Consider the following 21,735-nt stretch of genomic DNA (forward strand, 5'->3'; position numbering starts at 1 on the left):
TTGTGGATAGGGAAATTAAGAGTTAAGTGGGGAGCCTAAGTTCAGTAATTATCCATCCGGTACTGTTTTCACTAAGCCCATCTTCAGAGCCTCTGTCATTACCAGTACATATGAAAGAGATGAAATAAATAGAAAGGATTCATCTCCCATAAAACCTTCCCAGTTCACCTGAAGGAATATACTAGCTATGGAGTCTTACAAACTCATCTAGACATGTCTCTGTGACACAGTGTTGAAAATAAGGAGAATAAATAGCAGATGGTGATATTTGTAGACTAAAAACCCAAGAAAGAGAGTATTGCCATTTTTCTGGCTGTAGGAAGTGCCTAATTGGGTGTCTCAAATACTATGAACGTACTTGGCAAATAATGTTTGTGAGGGAGCATATGATTTGACGGCTTATTCAAATATATTGCAATTTAAAACTTCCTCTACAGATGAAACTAAAATTTTCATTATTCCTCAACATTAGAATGTGCTGCTTCCAAAAAAGAAAAATAAAACCACCTTAAAATCAAATGATCAGCAATCAGTCTGAAATTACACAACAAGAGAAATTTTAAACAGATGGCATACATGTGTGTTTACATGTATGTTTTATAATCACTTATGCTTATAGAAGAAAAAAAGAGTCTGCATAGCTTTGGGCTTCAGTGAGAGATGTGAATATCAATGAGATCTCCATCCTTCACGGAAGACAAGAGATGGTTCAGACTGAATGATTAAGAGTTCCTGAAACTTAATTATGCAGTCAGCCAAAAGACACTTCGAACCAACTCAGGATTTGGATGCAGCCAACGCTAAATCTAAGCCTAAACCTAATCCTAATCCTAACCCTAACCCCAAACTTAACCTTAACCCAAACCCTAACCTGGACTCTGACCCTGACCCTATCCCTAACTAACCCTAATCCAAAATTCTAGCCCTAACCCTACCCAACTCTAACCCTAAGCCTGACCCTGAGTTAACTAAGTCAGTCAAAAAAAAGTTTAGAGCCATCTCAGGGTTTGGATGCAGGTAATTCAAACGGGAGGTAGCACTATTAACAGCTGGACTAGCCAGTGACCAAATAATCATCAGTATTAATTCTGTCTGCAAAGGCCAGAAGAGGTGGCGCCTGCCTCACTTTGGCTTGCCCTTGCCACCTTACAGACAAATCAGCAGCAAGGCAAGAGCCACCTACACTTGCTTCTGATTGGTTGCCTTCCCAGGCCACGAAAGGAGAAAGAAGGAGAACCCATGGGTGGGTTCATCATTCCACAGCTCTTCCAGCGACATTCTACCACAGCGAGCCCCACGGGCCGGCTTTCTGTTGCTCTCTCTTCCAGTGTGTTTCGTCAATGCTAAGCACATTGCCACTCCACCTTCTCCTCACAGAGGCTCTTCTGCCAGGGCGACAGCACTCCAGTACGCAGACTCAGGAATCAGTGTTTTCCTTGACTGACTTGCCGCCTTTCTTGTGGGCTTTGTTGCAAGGGCTGCACTTTTTTTCCTGTGTGGTCAGATTGCTGGAAAAGTGTGGTGAGGGGAAGTGAAGGCTGCCAAGCCCCGCCACCATCCCTCTACTACTGCGCATGTCATCAACAGCACATACTTTAGGTGGTCAGGGGACCACACGTTGATGGCGAGGGTGGGAGAACCTCCACGAGGAAGCAGAACTCCCATACATAAGCAGAGCATTGACATTGTTGTTACGGATTAATTATTATATTCATACTCTTGGCTAGACGTGCTCTTAGCTCGGGACAAAGCCACCATGCATAGGAACTCAAGCGCTGTTTGATCAGCCAAGGAGAGGGATGTTTTTTCATCCTGTCCTTCTGTCATTGCTTTGTAGTTTTTGAAAATGTGTGTAATTTATGTGAAGGTCCGTACTTCCCAAAGCTAGCTGTGATGGATGTACAAAACAACTCAATGATGCCTGTTCATTTATTCCTCTTAATAGAAGTTTTTTGCCTTAGAAGTTTTATTTATATTGTGCAAAAGATGTTCACTGGTGATTTGGATTAAAAAAAGTCTACTTTTAAAACTATAAAAATTTATTGCCAAAGCATAAGGATTTTTGTTTGAGGTAGTTCAAATGCATTTCTATGGTAACTGGAAGAAAAATATTAAATAGTCTAGAGAAATCTGGTTTTTTTGATTACTAAATGCAAATAGTTCTTACACATCTTTGGACATTTCAATTCTTAATAGTCATTTTCCCCTGAGAAACACACACACCTCATTAATTTGAATGAGATTAATAAGCAATTTGTCATAGCTTAGGCTGTGTAAAATTTCCTAGTGAGCTATTTAATCGATGAGAGAGTAAATGGGTTGAAAAGAACCTCAAAGATTATAGACAGAATGTTTTAAAGAAAAATGAGAATGCACTGTTGTGAAATAGAGTTCTGTAGTTTATTTGGCAATATTTTGGAAGCATATTTGTATTCAGACAACCTGGTGGTTATAAGGATTTCTACTCTCTGTAGTTCATCAACAAATATACATGGAGAAATCTAACTTGTCTCAAGACCTGGACTAATTACAAGAGATGTACAATAAATTGGACAGCTTTCTTTGGCGAGCTCAAAGTCTAATGATGTCATAGGAAATAAAGAATTCAGAGCAGAAGTATATAGGAACAACAACAACAAAAAGGCTTTGTGAATGTGGCCATTGCCGTCCTCATTTCTGTTACCAGTCGTGTAGCTTTAGCTGAGATCCATAACTACCCCTTCTACTCCCTATTCTGCACTTCCTCCACCATTAGCAAGCACCTTAGCAAGTCTTGGTTCTTTACCTAGAGGGGTGACCCATACCTTCCTTCATTCCTGGACTATTTATAATCTTGCCTGGATTGGATTGTTGTGCTTTTCATTGATATTAATCACAGGACACAGTAACACAGTGCCCCCTTTCATACTCACAAAAGGAAAAACAAAAGGAAACATAAAACCAAACGCCTTAAAGGATCTCCTGCATTCCAGACACACTCTTCTTTTCTCCCATTGTGGAGTTCAATCTTCCCTTGGTAGTCTGGATCAGTCACACTCCACTAACAGAATCACTCCCTTCTTATCATGTCAACTCAAGGGTATCAGGAGCCCAAAGTGGCTCAGAAGAAGTCTTAGGTTCCATTTTAATGGAATGCTTGTTTTGCTTCCTGGCATAAGTATTATTTCACTCCTGGTACCAGTTTCTGATCCACATTCAGGTCATAGTCACCACTGGGGGAGTCAAGTGTAGACAGATATTTCCTTGGACTGCCAGCTCACAAATAACAATATAAAGACTTCTTAATTATGAAAGCTCAGCCTTAGTTTACACTTGTTTCTAACTAGCTCTTTTAACTTAGATTAACTCATTTCTATAATACATGTGTTGCCACATGGCTCATGGCTTTTACTTCTCCTCATGCTTCCTCTGCATCTGGCTGTAACCTTGCCTTTCTTCTTCCCTGAACTCTCTCTATCCAGGAAGTCCCACCTATATCTACTACCTAGCTATTGACCATTTAGCTGTTTATTAAACCAGTCACAGTGACATATCTTCACACAGTGTGATCGAATATCCCACAATATTTCCCCTTTTGTCTAAATAAAAAGGAAAGGGTTTTAACTCTAACACAGTAAAACTATACACAATAAGAACAATTATAGGTAAGAATTACATTAACAATGTCCAGTCTACTCATATTTGGCAAATTCAAAGAAAGTACTGTATTATCTATCCTATTTTAGTGAGTTCAAAGTTTTGTACCTAATTTACTTTCTGTAGTAACTTGTATTACCAACCTAAAAATATCTTTTTAGACCTTAAAATATTATCTTAGATAAATGATTTAAGCTTTTATGTCTCTCAATCTTATACACTTAATACCTCTTTTGTGATTTTCTTTTCTGAATTTGGTAAATCCAGAAACAAGAAAAATTGTAACTATAACTATTTCATCTTCAACTCCATCAGAGATTTGAGAAGGATTAAAATATTACTTGAGTAAACAGAAGTGCAGAGCAGACATCTTCCAAAGCTATAGAAATGACAAAGGCAGCTGACTGCCTGGACAGTCACCCAAGGTTCCTCTGCAATGTTGGAGCATCCATTTTAGACTTGCAGGTCTAGAATATCTGACAGACTTTTCTGTGAAGCAGGATTTTTGAAGGACTGTCCTACCTTGTCTTGGAAAAATTTGGAAGTCACTTTCTTTTGTCTTCTGCTTGTCTAATTTGGACAGCAACTGTCAGCAGTCGAGGCAAGGGCAGTTTCTTGCCTAGTAGCTAACTTTGTCACATTGAAAGCAAACTCCATATGGAGATTCTTTGATGCCCATCATCTTCTCTGAAGAAGATTGGTGCTGCCAGGAGCAGACATGTCTCACTGTCATGAAAAGCTTTATGTTATTAAAACATTTTAAATGCCATGTTCTGTACATCTTTGAAGTGTTTGAAGATGACATGTCTATCTCAAATAGATCTGTTCGACCTTGAAAACATACCTAATATAACTATAAGTTTGATTATTAAGGATGACTAACTACTAACCTGTCTTTATTATACATTACATTTTTAATGAGCTGCATAGGTATAATATCTTAAACAATAGTAGAAATGTATACATACAGTAAAACAAAAACAATCTTAAATTTGTATCAATGTACAAAAATCCATACCAATGTAAAATATTTGTGGCTAGTGATTGTTCAAATGTAGACTCAACAATCCACCCTTTTGTCTCTTCATTTCTATACTCTATTACCCCCCTTTTCCTTCAGAATGAGATCCCTGAATCTAATCTCCTTTGTTCAGCTTTTTTCCTGACCATTACCAACAACAATTTGCAACCAACCTCCCTAAACCAACATCCATAATTTATTGGCTGACCCCAAACCGCCCATCCCATCTCTTGGGAATGTGGGCATTGTTTTCTCTAGACTGCTTCCTGTTGTCCGAGGGCAATGACATCTTTAGGGGACCCTGAGAAAATTGGGATAATGATCAAGTCCTGGGAGAGCTAACTGTATCATTTGTTGTCTAGTCTTTGTGTGATGGGAAAGTGTAGAACTTATCTGAAATCCTGGCTGGAATAGTGTGTGAGGCTGGACTATCTCAGCTAGTAGTTTTGAAGTTGTTCTAGATGTAGAATTTTGAGGAAATTGCAACAGAGGCATTCTGAGAGACTGGATCACCTAAGCTACTTGTCTTCTTTTAAATTTCATTTTGCTGAACATTTTTTCATTTATTTTATATACTGACCACAGTTTCCCTTCCCTCCTCGCCTCCCATCCCTCCCTCGACTTCCATCTACCCCTTCCTCATCCACTCCTCCTCTGTCTCCATTCAGAAATGAGAGGCTGCTTGTCTTTATTGGTGTCTGGTTCTTTGTTCTGAAAGGATGCAAACTTTTAAAGGTAACATATATATCTGCATTAACACAAGTATGGAATGTGCAGTGTGCCCAAGTCAGGTAAATATGATTTTTTTTTTTGGTTCTATGTTTGAGCAGGTAAAAGGCATCTGTTATCTTTATACGTCTGTTTGGACTGCATCACCAGACCTCTATCCATGCCATATGAAAGGATGGCTTGTAATAGAAAGTCATGAGGACTCTGTAACCAACAAGATTTATCATGTCTCACCCAGTCTCAGAGTTGTTCCCATGTTGAGGAATCAGCATATACATCACCTGTCCTGTAGTCTTGCTTGGCTTTCCCCCTCATATCTGCAGGCAAGATCCTCAGGAGGTCTCCCCTGATCAAATCTGATCTTCATTTTGAAGAGAACCATAATTTTTTGTTTCCTGTAGAAACAAAAGCACAACCTCTCCCTGAACACATGTTTTCTGGCTTCCATTTCGAAGTTAAGACATTCTTAAAATATATAGGTTGGTTTAATTTAGCAGTTTCCAATGTCTCTCAGCAGCTGTTGTGTTTTGTTTATTAGCATTTAAAAAATTCAAAGTCAACAAAGCACCATGCAGGATCCAGACATGTTGTGGATCTCCCATCTTACATAGCTTATTTTTTTTATATTACTTTACCCTTTCTTTGAAGACTTTATTATTTTTAAACTATTTTCTCTTTGACTGTCTATACCCATCTTCATTTTTTTTTCTTCAGCATCTAAGCACATTTTTAAGCATACTACATCTGTTTAGAGGTTTTCTTGGTCTGGGCCTGACCTTTTGTGTATCTGCTGCATTCTCTGACCATGTGAGCTAACCCTTAACTGGCCAGCTGCTACGTATCTCTGCTTAGGACATGGCAATGGCATCTGGCTATGCCCTTCCTCAGGTCTGTGAGAACTGAGCTATATGCCCTTAGGCCCTGGCCCGGGGCTGCTTTTAACTGGGAGATGCACTGAACTGCCTCAGCTCTGGGAAGTTGTGGGCTGTGGCAGGAATTTTTACTTAGCACCCTGTTTCTACTGAGCTTGCCAGCTGCTCAAGTGTTTGCTATAGAGCAGAGCCACACCTCTGTACAAGCATCAGGTTACTAAAAGCTGTGTCTGTTTTTTATTTTGTTTTATTTTTTTTCCAACTTTCTCAGGCCCTATGTGGAAAGATGAGCTCAGACGTTGGGCACCATATGCAGATGGATTTTTTTTGGGGCTGCCAGCTCACAAATAAGGACACAGAGACATATTATTAATTATGAAAGCTTGGTCTTAGCTTAAGCTGTTTCTAACTAGGTCTTACAACTTAGATTAACCCATTTCTATTAATCTACATGTGACCATGTGGGTCATGGCTTTTACTTCTCTTTTTGCATGCAATGCTTCCTCTGCATCTGGCCGATGACCATGCCTTTTTTCCTCCCTGAGCTCTCTCTGTCCAGGAAGTCTCAACTATACCTCCTGTGTAACTATGAGCTGTTCAGCTTTTTGTTAAACCAATCACAGTGACATATCTTTACACAGTGTAATCAAATATCTCACAACAGTCAATACAGGAACTCAAGCAGAAACTGAATCAGAAACCATGAGGGACGCTGCTTGCTGGCTTGCTTGCAGAACTATGCTTAGCTAGCTTTCTCATGTAGCCCAGACCACCTGCCCAAGAAGTGGCATCTCCCACAGTGGGTTTGGATCTCCCAAGCAAATTCCCATAGACAGGTGCACAGGCCAAACTGATTCAGACAATCTCTCCATTGAGACTCCCTTCTCAGATGATCCAGGCTGTGTCAAGTTGACAATTAAAGCTAATATGACACAGTTCAATGAACAGTCAATGTAAACTCACTCAAAACTTAAAAAAAAAAAATCTCCCTTTCAGACTTATTACTAGGAACAAAAATAGCATCTCTCCTATTTTGTTCACATGTAGATCTTTGAAGGAGAAATACAGAATGCAAAAGTGACTGAAAAAGACCTGTGCAAAAATGATAGTGACAATATACTGTGGAACAATTTTTGTACACTGTAAATATGTATTACTCTCATTGGTTAATAAAGAGCTGATTGGCCTATAGCTGGGTAGGAGAGCTAGACTAGGAGAATGCTGGGAAGAAGAAGGGCGGAGTTGCGGGAATCATGAGCCAGATACAGAGGAATCAGGGCATGTAAAAAATGAGGTAACAAGCCATGAGCCATGTGGTAAAAAGTAGATAAAAAAATAGGTTAATTTAGGTTGTAAGCGCTAGTTAGTAACAAGCCTAAGCTATTGGCCAAGCATTTATAATTAAGTCTCTGTATGGTTATTTGGGAGTGGGCTGGTGGGACAGAGCTGACCGCAGTCCTGACTCCACCTACAGCAATGTCTTGCAAAATCTCTATTCAAGTAAATATGGGTAACTTAAAATAGCCTAACAGATTTTGATAATGTTTTGTAAGGTTAGAAATCTCCTCCTGAAAGTTCAAGTTTCTAGGGACTATTGAGATGCCTCAGTTGGTAAATGAGGCACAAGGGCAAAATGACCTGAGTTCAGATTGTCAGTACCGAGAGAGAGAGAGAGAGAGAGAGAGAGAGAGAGAGAGAGAGAGAGAGAGAGAAAGCTGGGTGTCGTGACTGCCAAATCTATAACCTGAGAGGGGCAGGAAGGAAGGTAGAAACCAGCAGATCCTGAAGCTCATCCATCTGGAAGCCTAGCTGGATGGCTGTTTCCTGATTCAGCTGGAGATCCCATCTTAAAAAAATAAGATAAATATCAAAGATTCTGGGTGGTTTTATGTCAGCTGGACACAAGTTAAAGTCATCTGAGAGACGAAATCTCAATTGAGACTATGCCTCCATAAGAAGGACTATAGGTAAGCCTGTAAGCCCAGCCCATTGTGGGTGGTGTCATCCTTGGGCTTGTGGTCCTGGGTTCTACAAGAAAGCAGGTTGAGTAAGCCATGGGGAGCAACATGGCTGATAAATGAGGTCCTGCCTCCAGGTTCCTGCCCTGTGTGAATTCCTAATCTCACTGCTTTTGATAATGAACTGTTATATGGAACTGTGAGTGAAATAAACCTTTTCCTCCCCAAGTTGCTTTGGTCATGGTGTTTCATCACAGTACCCCACAATCAAACATGTACACACCCATACAAGCATGCACAACTCTCTCTCTCTCTCTCTCTCTCTCTCTCTCTCTCTCTCTCTCTCTCTCCAGATGTTTAAAAGTTTGAGAATTTCCTTTAACATGATGAATACTTCCAAACTGAGTCTATAGATTTTTTCCATTTTCATTTGCTTGTTATGATTGTGCCATGTAGAACTAGACTATTGCTTTCTATAGTTATTTAACCTCACAGCTCTTAGTATTTTGGATATGACCCATTAGTTCCAGAGTAATCAGTTCCTTGTATATTTGTTAATGTCAAAACAGTTCTAAGTTCTCAGAGAACTGTGTAAACTGTTAGCACAATACTTAAGGGCTGACTTCGTTGTCTTAACAAAAATGAGGACTGACAGAGTCCACAGTAACTAGGATGGAGCTTTCCCTCATGTTGCACATTTCTATTGACCTTTCTTGGTGGTTTATCTCATGGTTTCATGAGCAGCTGTTTCCTTTCTGTATGTGATTCTAGCAAGGATTGCTTTGTCCTTAATTGCTGCCTGTGATGATGTAAGCCAGGCCATGGTGCATGTTGGGTTAGTCAGATTTTTTCAGGCCATAAGTAGACAGTTATGCCCAGTGACCAGTTGAAGAAGTTGCACTATTGTTAGGATCTTAAAAGCCATGTGCCATGTGCTAAAGTCTTGGTTGCCAGCCTATGAAGCTATCGGGAGTCTAGAGGAAGGAAGGGCGGTCACTGATACCCTGCCCCTGGAGGGGATATGGAGAACTTGGCTTCGTCAGTCTCTTTGTTCTTGTTTCCTGGCTGCTCTAAGGTGAGAAGCTTTGCTTGGCCACGCTTTCACCAGCACATGCATTACTTCATCACAGATACAAAAAGCAAACTAGCCAAGAGACCAAGCCCCGGAACATCTGAAATCAAGACCCACACTAAACTTTCCCCTTTCTATTCTCAGTATTTTGTCTTTGTGATAGAAAGCTGAACAACATTGGTTATAACCACACTTTACCATATTAATTCCTGAATTCCATGAACACAATAGGTCTTTCCACCTTCTAGCAAATTCTTCAATATCTTTCTCTAGTGTTTTAGTTTTCGTGGTAGAGGTCTTTGTCTTTCTTTTTTTTGATGTCATTTTTTCCTTTTTATTAAGAGATTTTCTATTCATTTTACATATCAACCACAGATTTCCCTGTCCTCCCTCCTCCCAGCCCCCAGCCTTCCTCCCCAATCCATCTCCCATTCCCATCTCCTCCAAGGCAAGGTCTCCCCTGGGGAGTCAGCAGAGCCTGGTACATTCAGTTGAGGCAGGTCCAATCCCCTCCTCCCTGCACTAAGGCTGAGCAAAGTGTCTCAGCATAGGCACTAGGTTCCAAAAAGCCAGCTCATGCACCAAGGACAGGTCCCAGTCTCACTGCCTGGGGGCCACCTAAACAGTTCAAGCTAAACAACTATCTCACTTATCCAGAGGGCCTAGTCCAGTTCCATGAAGGCTCTTCAGCTATTGGTTCATAGTTCATTTCCACTAGTTTGGTTAGTTGTCTCTGTACTTTTTCCAATCATGGTCTTGATATCTCTTGCTCATATAATTCCTCCTCTCTCTCATCGATTGGACTCCTGGAGCTTGGCCTGGGGCTTGGCCATGGATCTCTGCATCTGCTTCCATCAGTCACTGGATGAGGGTTCTATCATGACAGAGTGTTCAGTCATCTGATTCCCCAGAGTAGGTCAGCTCAGGCACCCTCTTGACCATTGCCAGTAGTCTATGGTGGAGTCAACTTTGTGGATTTCTGGGGACCTCTCTAGCACTCTCCTTCTTCCTATTCCCAGGATGTCTTCATTTATCATGGTATCTCTTTCCTTGTTCTCCCACTCTGTTCCTGATCCAGCTAGGACCTTCTGCTCCCCTAAGCTCTCTTTCCTCCAACCCTTGCCCTCCATTACTCCCCCCCTCACCCCAGTTTGTTCCTGTAGATCTCATTCATTTCTCCATCGCTGGGTGATCCCTATGTCTTTCCTAGGGTCCTCTTTACTAGCTATCCTCCCTGGAGGTTTCAGTTTTTGTGGTAGAGGTCTTAGTCTTTCATGTCCTTGGTTAGGATTATACTAAGTTGTTTATTTATTTATTTATTTATTTATTTATTTATTTATTTATTTATTATTTATTTATTACTTGTATGTATGTATATTCAGGTAGTTATGACTGGGATTGTTTCCCTAATTTCTTTCTCAGCATGTATGTTATTGGTATAGAGGAAAGTTAATGATTATTGTATGTTAATTTTGTGTCTTGATACTTTCCTGAAAGTATTTATCAGCTTTTACAGTTTTCTGTAGTTTTTTGGGCCTCCTGTATAGAACTGTGCCATCTGTTAACATCTGATTTCTTTTCCTATTTGTATCCTTCATTGGACTTCCCTATCTTGTCTTGCTCTAAGACTTCAAGCATTAGCCTGAATAAGAAGGGGAAGTGGACATTCTTATCTCATTCTTGATTTTAGTAGAAAAGCTTTCAGTTTCTCATTTAGTGCAATGTTTGCTGTAGGTGTGTTGTACATAGGCTTTATTGTGTTGAGACATATTCCTTCTATTCCTGCTTTCTTCAAGACTTTTACCATGAAGAAATGTAGATTTTTCAAAAGCTCATTTGGTGTCTATTGAGATGACCACGCAATTCCTGTTCTTGAGTTTACTTATTAGACATATTGGTTCCATATATGTTGAACCATCCCTATAACTCTGGAATAAAACTAGTATGATCATGGTAAATGATATTTTTGATGTGTTCTTGAATACAGTTTGTAAGTATCTTATTGACTTTTCATTTATGTTTATTAGAGAGATTGTTGTGGGATTTTCTTTTCTGTTGTTGTGTTTATGTGGTTTTGATATCAGGGTAATATCAGGTAAAAAGAGCTTGGTCACATTGATCCCTTTTCTATTTTGTGGAGTAGTATGAGAAGCATTTGGGTTAGCTCTTTAAAATCCTGGTAGAGTTCTTCAGTGAATCCATCTGTGCCTGGACTCTTTTGTTCCCTTGTTTAAAACACTGAGATTTCATAATTACTGTGTTAATCTTATTACCTATTATAGACCTGTTTAAATACTTGGTCTCACCTTGGTTTAATTCGGTAAGTCAGATGAGTTTAGAAATTATTCCACTTATTTTATATTTTACAATTTGGTGGAATATAAGCTTTTAAACTATGTCCTAGTAATTTTCTATCTATTTGTAACATCTTTCTTTTAATTTCATTTGGGTTTTCTCTAGCTTTCTTTGAAAATTTTCTGTTACTATTTCACTTTGTGTGTCTAGGTGTCTGGACTGCGTGTGTTTTTGTGTATTGTGTGTGTTCCTGGTTCCTTTGGGGGCCAGCAGTGGGCACTGGATATTCTGGGACTGGAGTTACAGATTGTTGTGAGCCACCATGTGGGTGCTGGAAGTCAAACCTGGGTCCGCTGGACGAGCACCCAGTGCTCTTAACTGCCATGCTCTCTCTTCAGCCCTGTCTTTCTTTCAGCCACGGGACCGATCTTTTTAAAGAATCAATCAATTTTTCAATTGACTCTTGCATTTTGTTTGTTTTAATTTCTTCTCTGATCTTGATCATTTCTTTGGACCTACTGATTCTTCTTGGTTTGTTATTTCACTAAGGTCTTAAGGTACATTATCAGATTATGTATTTGAAAGCTCTCTGAGGTTTATTTTAAATAGGGGCCCTTATAGCTGTGAGCCACCCTCTGCTGTTGCTTTCATCGTATTCCGTGGGTGTTGGTATGCTTGGATTTCATTTTTATCCACGGACAGGAATTTAAAAGTTTTCCCCTTAATTTCTTTGATGATCCATTCATCATCTAATAGTGTATTGTTCTCTCTATGAGTCATGTATGTTCTGTTTCTCTTGTTGATTTCTAGCTTTGTTCTGTTGTGATCAGATAGAGAAAATGATTTAAATTTTCCTGTATTTGTTAAGACTTGCTTTGTTCTCCTGTATGCTTTATTTTAGAGAAAGATCTGTGAGCTCCTGAAGAGAATGTGTACTTCAGAGTGTTCTGGTGGAATTTTCTGTGGATGTTTGATCTATGCTGTCATTTAATTAAGACGTTTCTCTACTTTTGTTGGGATGACCTGTTAGTTAAAGCAGGGTATTGAATTACTCACTGTTACTGTGTTTGGGTTAATCTGTGCATTTACATCCAATAGTGTTTGTTTTATGAAATTGGGTGCCTTAGTGTTGCCTGTAAATACTTAGCCTTATAATAACTTACAGATGAATTATTCCTCTCCTGAGTATGAACAGACCTTCCTTCTCTCTTCTCATTTTGGTTCCAAGTCTATTTTTTTTTTTTCCAGTTATCAGAACAATGACCCTTGCTTGCTTTCTACTTCCATTAGCTTGGAATGCCTTTTCCATGTTATTGTTTTTCTTTTTTATATATTCTCTGACTGGCTAGCACTGTGTGGGCCAGGGGTGGTGGGAGCCCTTTTTCTGGCTTCCCCCACCTCAGCAGCAGCCTTGGCAGGGAGACTGATTCAGGCTCACTGTGTAGCACTCCAACCTCAACCTTCACAGCCCAGGTCCTGTGTAGGTCCCTTGACGGACAGGCTCAGTTACTGGCTCTGCAACAGCCCTTCCTTGGGCAGTTGTGTGGCTGGTATTGGGTGAGGAGAAGGTCTCCCACTGACCTTAACCACTGAAGTTTTGCTTTGACCTCTCCAGTTCTAGGGACTCATTCTGTTTTGTGCATCCAGCTGGAGGTCATCCACAGGTCATCCACTGTCCTTGCAGTGCCAGTGTGTGAAAGGCAGCATTTCCCTGGAGGTCCCCTACGACCTCACTGGAGCCGCTTGGTGCCCTTACTGCATGGTATTGGTTCACAGCCCTTGTCCACTGCTTCCCTGCTGCGAGCTCACCTGCCTTGATAAACTCACTTACTGAGATCATTTCACGCAGGAGTAGAGGCTATAGTGTGTGGTTTTGATTGTTTTTCTTTTCACCTACTTGTGTTCACGAGGCCTTTAGTCCATCATCTTACTCTGAAATCTCACCAGTACTTTTAGTCAAAGGGAGATAAAGGGAGAAATAATAAAAATGGATTTTATTGGCACATTTACCATGTTCCTTGTCTGTGTTCTTATTTCCTGTGTCACTGGACTTGCTACAAGATATGCTCCATGAGAGCAAGGACATTTGCAGTTTGCAGAGTCAAGCAAGTGTGTTAATTCTTTGCCACACCCACATTACTATGATGGGTTAGGATATTTGCAGTTGCATGATATAACCTTGTAGCATGAATCTTAAAAGTTCTTATTAATAAAGTCAAACCCGAGGCCAGTTATTGGGGTGAACACTGGAAGATCAGAGCCAGAACAAGCCACAGCTATCTCACCTTGCCAATTCCTCAGCTGGTCTTGCTTCCTCAGACTGGAAACTTCTGTGTCCTCATCCCAATGGCTCTCAGCTGAACTGCTGCTAGAAGCCTGAATGCTTAACCAGCCGAATGCTTAACCAGCCATGTGCTTAACCAGCCAAATGCTTCTAGTTTCTGGTCCTCACGCCTTATATACCTTTCTGCTTTCTACCATCACTCCCTAGGATTAAAGGCTCGCTTCCTGGGATTAAAGGCGTGAGTCACCATGCCTGGCTGTTTCCAATGTGGCCTTGAACTCAGAGATCCCAGATGGATTTCTGCCTCTGGAATGCTAGGATTAAAGGCGTGTGCTATCACTGCCTAACTAGTGGCTTTTCTGTTCTCTGGCCCCAGATAAGTTTATTAAGGTACACGATATTTTGGGGAACAAAATACCACCACATAACCTGTTGGTATTTAGCAAATTTCAAAACTGGAATTCTGGGGATTACATGCCTTCTGTGTTGCATATCCTCAGCACATGTACATGCAACTTTATAATTTATATGTCAGTTAATGAGACTGCTATGGACTGAGCTATGCTTCCCCAGAATTCTCTCCGGAAGAAACTGTATTTGGAGTAAAGAAGGAGTTTAAGCTAATCAAAATCTTGAGTGGGTCTTGGATGCTGATCAAGTGATACAAGAGAACTCTGCCAGATGGCAACCGTGTCAGTAGGTGAGAAAGAGCTCGCACTAGGAAGTAAGTCAGCTGCATCTAGATTCTGGACTTCTTGGCTTTCAGATCTGTGAGAAATAATTTTTGTTGTTTAACTCACCCAGTCTGTGGTCGTTTGTGATAGAACCCCACCTGACTAATCTGCAAGAAATAGATTTAAACCCTATCCACCAAGCTTGAGAGCAGGGGAATGCATAATTTTGCATTCATCTAAGAAGCAGCAGCGGCATTTGGAGGGCTGATCACCTGTTTGCGCTGTGAGGTGATTTTGGAGAGCCTGTTATTCCGAAGAGCCACTTTGTCAATGATAATGACATATAACACATACCTGTCAATTAGAGGCACGCCTGTCAAGTAGTTTCGGAAGGGAACATAATAATACAGCTAGACAAGAAACTGCAAATAACTGTGACGGATGGAGTAATTGACATAACTCAATTAGACACCAGTTCTTGGTGTGTAATTTAAGATTTTGTGATATTTCATAGACAGGTTCCCAATGGCTGTCAGTGGTGAAATGATTGAAAGACTTATGAAGCCAACAGTCAGCTTTCTTAGGAGACTTACTAGTCAGAAAGAAAGACTAATGGTTATTTGAATTCCTTTTGTTTTCTCCTGTTTTTCCCCCTTCTTTATCCTGTGTTACTCTCAACACCTTTTCTTCCTCTTTCTTTGTTTCTTTCTTTCCTTCTTTTTCTGTTTCTTTCTTCCTTCCTCCCTCTGCCCTCTCCCCATCTTTTTTTTTTTTTTTTTTTCAAGAAAGCGTTCCTCTATATACCTGGCTGTCCTGGAACTTGCTCTGTAGACCAGGCTGGCCTTGAACTCACAGAGATCCGCCTGCCTCTGCCTCCCAAATGCTGAGATTAAAGGCATGCACCACCACTGCCTGGCAAGTACATACTTTCCTGTAAGCCTCTTTTTAGATAGTGAAGCAGCAAAACCCAATCCCCAGAGTTCTTGCTTTTCACTTTTTCATCAGTCTCATGGGTTTAAATATAACCTACATGGTAACAATGGTAACAACTTATACGTTCCCTTCTTACACTTTGACCTCTGCTTGATTCCTACTGGCCCTCCAAACTGGCGTCCTTGCTATACACGTTAAGGATGATGTTAATTTCACTCATAATTTTTACTTCGTTGCAGTGTGTGTACGAGGGTGCATGTGTGCCGTGGCATGTGTAGGGAGGAAAATTTCATGGGATCAGATCTTTCTTTGATGTGGCTTCTGAGGGTCCAGGGAGGATTTGAACTCAGGTGGTAAGGCTTGCATGGCAAGTTCATTCACCACTGAGCCACCTCCTGGGCTCCTCAGGTAATGTTTTGAACAGAATTTACTTGTGGGGCAGTTTTAGGGTCACAGCACAGTTGGGCGGACACTTTTCTGAGTGGCCCTGCTTCCCGATCTGCAGCACGGCTCCCTCCTTTTGATTCACTAGCTACTCTCACCCCCCCTTCCTGTTCCGAGTTCTCACAAGGGATTCCAATCCACGCCGCCCTTCTCTCTTACAAGGCTCTTTCCCAATCTTCCATCTCATTACTGGTCTTCTCTCTCCAGCTCACCCTGCCATCTCTAGTCACTTCTTAAACCTGCCTAGCCAGTCCCCACTTTAGGATGTGTGCACTTTCTGTTCATTCTGCACAAGAATACTTTTTTCCCCCTTCGATCTTCACACCTTTCCTAGGCATTTTCTCATTTGTCATTGTTGGGAAAAGTTCCTTTCTGCCCACTCACTCTGATGCAGTTCCCATGGGAGACCTCTGGGGCTCTGGCTGTCTGACACGATACTGTGACTTATTTGCTTTTGGGATTATCATTTGTCTCCTCCTCTGTGATGGAAGCCTTATGAGATCAGGGACATTTTTTCTATTGTATCATCAGTTACCTAAATTGGTGCTTGGCACATAGTACGTTCACTCATTGAATTAGGATTGGGTCATATCTGTCTTCAAATTACATGGGCTGAAAATGGGAGAGTTCGGACCACACTCCCCAACCTCAAAGATGTGCTAACATCTCTTATACCATGTTCCAGGTCATCATGTCCACACTTAGACTCCCATTGTGTGTATTTGCGGATAGTTTGTATATCTTTTTCTGTATAGGATACAGAAAGTGAATGTTAACAGTTGGACTGGAATCTTCGAGTATACTCACCTGTTACCAGAAGCTGGGATATGCTGGGCATGGTGACTCATGCCTGTAATCTCAGCTCTCAGTAGGCAGAGGCAGGAGGATTATGGCGAATTTAAGGCCAATTTGGGCTACATAGTGAGTAAGACCCATTTCAAAACAAAAACAAATATAGGAAAGAAAAGGAAAAGCTCTGTGATTGCAGTAGATTAAAGGCATTCCTAATGCTAATGTTTGCTTTCTGTTCCTGGATGGAGCTGCCCTTACCTTGAGGAAAGTAAAGATTACTAGAGTCTTAGGATAAAATGTTTATGTTTTGATATGTATTTTTGATTGGATTTAATTATTAAAATAAGTGTTCCATTTAAGCCATTCTATGGAATACTTGCTACATATGGCGTAGCATAGGGGATTTCCTCAGACAACAGAAAGCAGTGGTTGCAAGATGCCTTTCAGGGCTGAAACCACGGGTTATTGTTTTGTAAAGCTGTACCACCACAAGCATGCCACTAGGTGGCACCAGCGGCCAATTGACAGGCAAGGCACTGAATGTCTAGCAAGGGAGGTGAATCTGTACACCGCCTTCTTTTTGCATGTAGCTATATTCATCTTGGAAGATCTCACTGAAAGAAGATGGAATTTGCTTGGGTCTTTAGCTGTGTCGTATGGAGCGTAGAAAATTGGCACTAAGCTACGGATTAGCAACATCGAGAGGAAGAGCTCACAGCAGAGAGCAGCCTGCTTTGTCTGTGTGGCCATGGATACTGAGTGAAAACATCAGAGGGCATGGGGGGGGGCGTAAAGTTAGCCCCAGCAGAGCTTAAAGGTAGTGTTTCAGTTCCTGTGTCTCCTCTAGGGTCAAGATGACCTTCCCCCCTCTTTCGGAAAGTCTTTTGTGCCTTCTGCTCTCCCTGGGTACTCAGCACACCCACCTGTGTGTTCACCCCAACATGCCGAGTCTGTGGCTCCTTCTCACCCAGTCAGAGCTTTGAGTTCTTGCTGTCTTACTTACGGTCTACTGGCTACTCACTCAACAGACCCATTTCCACTTGTTCACTGTGGGCTGGAATTTAAAGGGAGAACTAGCTCAACATTTGCGTTTGCTTGTTCCTCTTCTCTCAGATACACAAAGTGCATCTTTATAGATTGTAGCTCGAGTTTTCCTGCCTTGCCCACAGTCAGGACAAATCTCTGTCACCCGCCAGTCCCACAGCCGCTCAGACCCAACCAAGTAAACACAGAGACTTTTATTGCTTACAAACTGTATGGCCAATGCAGGCTTCTTACTAACTGTTCTTATATCTTAAATTAATCCATTTCCATAAATCTATACCTTGCCACGTGGCTGGTGGCTTACCGGCATCTTCACATGCTGTTTGTCATGGTGGCAGCTGGCAGTGACTCCTTCTGCCTTCCTGTTCTTTCTTTTCTCCTCTCTGTTAGTCCCGCCTATACTTCCTGCCTAGCCACTGGCCAATCAATGCTTTATTTATTGACCAATCAGAACAATTTGACATACAGACCATCCCACAGCACTAGATAGATGGAGACAAGAGGGTATTGATAGGGTAATGTGAGCACTTAGTGAAGGGGCTATTTAAATGATAGGGATCCATGCCAGGGCCATCCATAGTGGGATTTTAATAATGTCTCCATGTGGCCTTCTCTAAGATACTGGCTAGTAAAAGAAGAATGCACTTGGTGTGAACCGTGGCTCTAGGCAGTGGCTTGTGGTGGTGAAGTGGTGGTGGTGGTGATGTGTGTGTAAAGAGGTTGGCAAAGAAGGCATATTTTGACTTTCATTGAAATATTTTTCTTTTAAATATTTAATGTGTTTTTAATTGAAATAGAATCACACCACTCTATCCCCTTCTTTTCCTCCCCTCCAGGCCCTCTCAACTGCGCTCCCTCAAACCTTCCCCATGTCCCCCTGACTTTCAAGTTGATAGCCTCTTTTCCTTGGTTATCACTGTCACACACACGCATATGTATGTACTGTATTTACATACTCAGAACCTGGTGAGTCTGTTTTTGTTGCTGGTGTGTATGTGGTTTCAATGCTGGCCAGTCCGCATTGGACAACCACTAATGGGCCTCATGCCTGGAAGAGGCTAACTCTCCTTCTCCCAGGAGTTAGTAGTTGTCTGTAGTTCTTTGTGTATGCGTGGGAACCTGTGAAACTTCCCCCCTTCTCCATTAACATGCATGTCCACTGGATTGCTGATGTTCTAGCCCTGGTCATGTGATCGCTTCTGGGAAAGACTGTTTCCCAGCAGACTTCCTGGTATTCTGGCTCTTACAATCTCTCTGTTTTCCCTTCTACAAGGTTTCCTGAGTCGGAGATGCAGGAGCTGTGATGTAGATGTGTCCGCTGAGGTTGGACTCCCCATGATCTGTTGGTCTCTGTGTTGCGTCCGGTTGTAGTTTTCACAAGCAGAGAGAGGTTTCTTTGATGAGGACTGGTGATTACACTAGCCTGTGGGTGTAAGAAAAGGATTTAAAGTGTAATTAGGAATTATGCTGGTCTAGCAAAGTGGAGGTAGTAGATTCTCTTCTAAGCCCTGGGAAGATGTTCCTTTTCCACGATTTCTCTCTCTTGTTGAACAGACCTTAAGTCTAGTTCTACAGCTGTTGGTTGCCACTGATGGGTGAGTGTGGTGCCACTTACTGCCCTGTTATGCATGTCTTGCCATGCTGTGATTGCTGTGGCTCAGAGGCGTTGCAGCTGGGAAGGACTGTGTAATTGCTTCCCTCCCTGGGCAGCTTGCATAGTCCTTTCTAGAACCATGGAAGCTGGACCTCAGGAAAGAGACTTCCAGTTCAGATCCAGCATGAGTCACCTGAGTCGTAGTAGATTTTCATATACCTTTTTTTCAAATATCCTCAATTTTGGAGCTGGGGAGATGTCTATAAAGTTGAAAGCACTTGCTGCTCTTCCAGAACTCAGGTCAAGCTGCTCACAACCACCCGGAACTCCAGCTCCAGGGGATTTGATGTCTTCTTCCGGCCTCTACTGGTAAACACACACACACACACACACACACACACACACACACACACACACACACACGCAGAACTTAAAATGTATTACTATTCATTATTCCTTCCCCTCCTCTCTCTCTGATTGCCTTCCCATCTTCCGCTGCACTGAATCACCCCCATCCTTTCTCTTTCCCCTTTTCCCACTCAGCTGAGGACTTTTAATTAACCCAGCTTGCTGGTGAGTGACCTTGAGAAATCATGGGAAACTCTCCCTAAACATAGAGACCATTTCACAGGTTATACTTAGCCTGAAGCCGAGTGGTCTAAAACTAGTTAACCAATCAGTTGTGGACTCACAGACCAAATGTTTGCTTGTAACAGGGATTGTAGGGTTTTGCTTTCTTAAGTCCATTTTTTTTTATTTCCTTTCTTTAGAGAACACTTGGTTTTGCTGGAATCTGAGTTTCTAGAATTGTAATTTCTAAGACCCTGGATAAAGCTATTTTGCACATTACCTTCTCAGTATTAATTATTGGTAATTGATAGATAGATGGTCAAATAAAAAATTGCGCAAATATGTTTTCTCTTCAAGTATACTTGATAAATATCACATGACTAGTCTCTATTCATGATCATCTTTTATATCAACCAATAGGTGGTTGGTGAGGACATTCGGCTGCAAAGATATTGTGCTTTCCTCGATATTTAATTCTTTGTTTTATTATTTTATGTCTAAGTGTTTTGCTTGCACATATGTCTGTATACCGCATGTGTACCTGGTAGTTGTGGGGGATTTTCTAGAATTGGAGTTACACAGGCTTGTGAGCTACCATAGGATGCTGGGAATTGAACTTGTGTCCCCTGAAAAAGCACCAAGTCCTCTTAACTGCTGAGCCATCTCTCCAGCCCTAGCCTCCTCCATCTTTATTAGTAGATTCTTTAGGACACCAGAGATCCTGGCACCCGTGTTCCATCTAAAAATGGTCTTGGGGAGCTGGAGATGAACGTCAGTTGATGGAGCATTTTCCCAGAATACACTGAACCCTGTAGTCAATCCCCAGGACTACATGAACTAGATATAACAGTCCTTTCTGTAATTCCAGCTCTCAGGAGGTGGAGGCAGGGGGAATCAGAAGTTCAAGGCCATCCCCATCTATGTAGTGGGTGTGAGAGCAGCCTGGGCTACATGAGGCACTATCTAAAATTTAGTAAATCTCAGGAATATGAACGTAAATGCAAGTATGGGCAATTTACCCTTCAGAGTCAACCGCCCCAGCTTTCATAAAATAGGCTTTATTATTATTATTATTATTATTATTATTAATATTATTATTATCTGCTAAAAGTAGTCTCAGACAAAATTCACTATATGTTACCAAGTGGCCACACAGGTAATTCCTGCTAAGCTTGCTCCTGTGGCAAAGATACAAGCTGAGTGCGCTGACAGACCAGTTTTCTTTTTCTTTCTCCTTCCGTAAAGCTCTTCTGGTACTTTTCACTTGAGAAAGTAACACAGCCATGAGAGGGACTTGGAGACATGAGGAACATGCTTGGATCTCACCCAGGGTTGGTTTAGGAGGTTCCATCAAGAAGCAAGACCAAATAGAATTTAATATTAATACCCACATGCATTAGATAGTTTTGCTGCACTGCATCTTAAATAAAAACTGCTGTGTGGTAGTTTCTCTTGTTTCATTTTCTTTGGCCCAAATTCATCTATAAGAAAAGATTAATATGTCATGAAAGAACCTGGAGACAAAGATTAAGAAATACTTCACCACCCCAGGTAGCTTACTGGTTTATCGAGGAGAACATTCTATAAACACTGTGGGCGTTTGTCACCCTCCGATGGAGACCCTCAATTTTCCCGATGCTTGGCACAGGTTGCTGATCAGTTGAGGGTAAACCAATGAGTCCCTAACATTCTAAATGTTAACTTTAAAATGTCAACAGGTAAACCTATATAAGCTCTCAGGTGACTTAAGGAACCAACTGTACTGAGCAGACCCTCAGTTAAAATCATCTAAGATTCAAACACAAGTGCCTCACAGC

At 41.4% G+C, this 21,735-nt stretch overlaps 1 long non-coding RNA gene across 3 annotated transcripts in view; it reads left to right on the top strand.

The window, feature by feature from the left end:
* LOC114691775 overlaps positions 1-21,735 on the top strand; it is a 62,641-nt gene that overhangs the window by 37,178 nt on the left and 3,728 nt on the right. The window lies entirely within an intron of this gene.

The sequence above is a fragment of the Peromyscus leucopus genome, chromosome 10 (assembly GCF_004664715.2).
Source record: "Peromyscus leucopus breed LL Stock chromosome 10, UCI_PerLeu_2.1, whole genome shotgun sequence".
Taxonomy (NCBI): Eukaryota; Metazoa; Chordata; class Mammalia; order Rodentia; family Cricetidae; genus Peromyscus; species Peromyscus leucopus.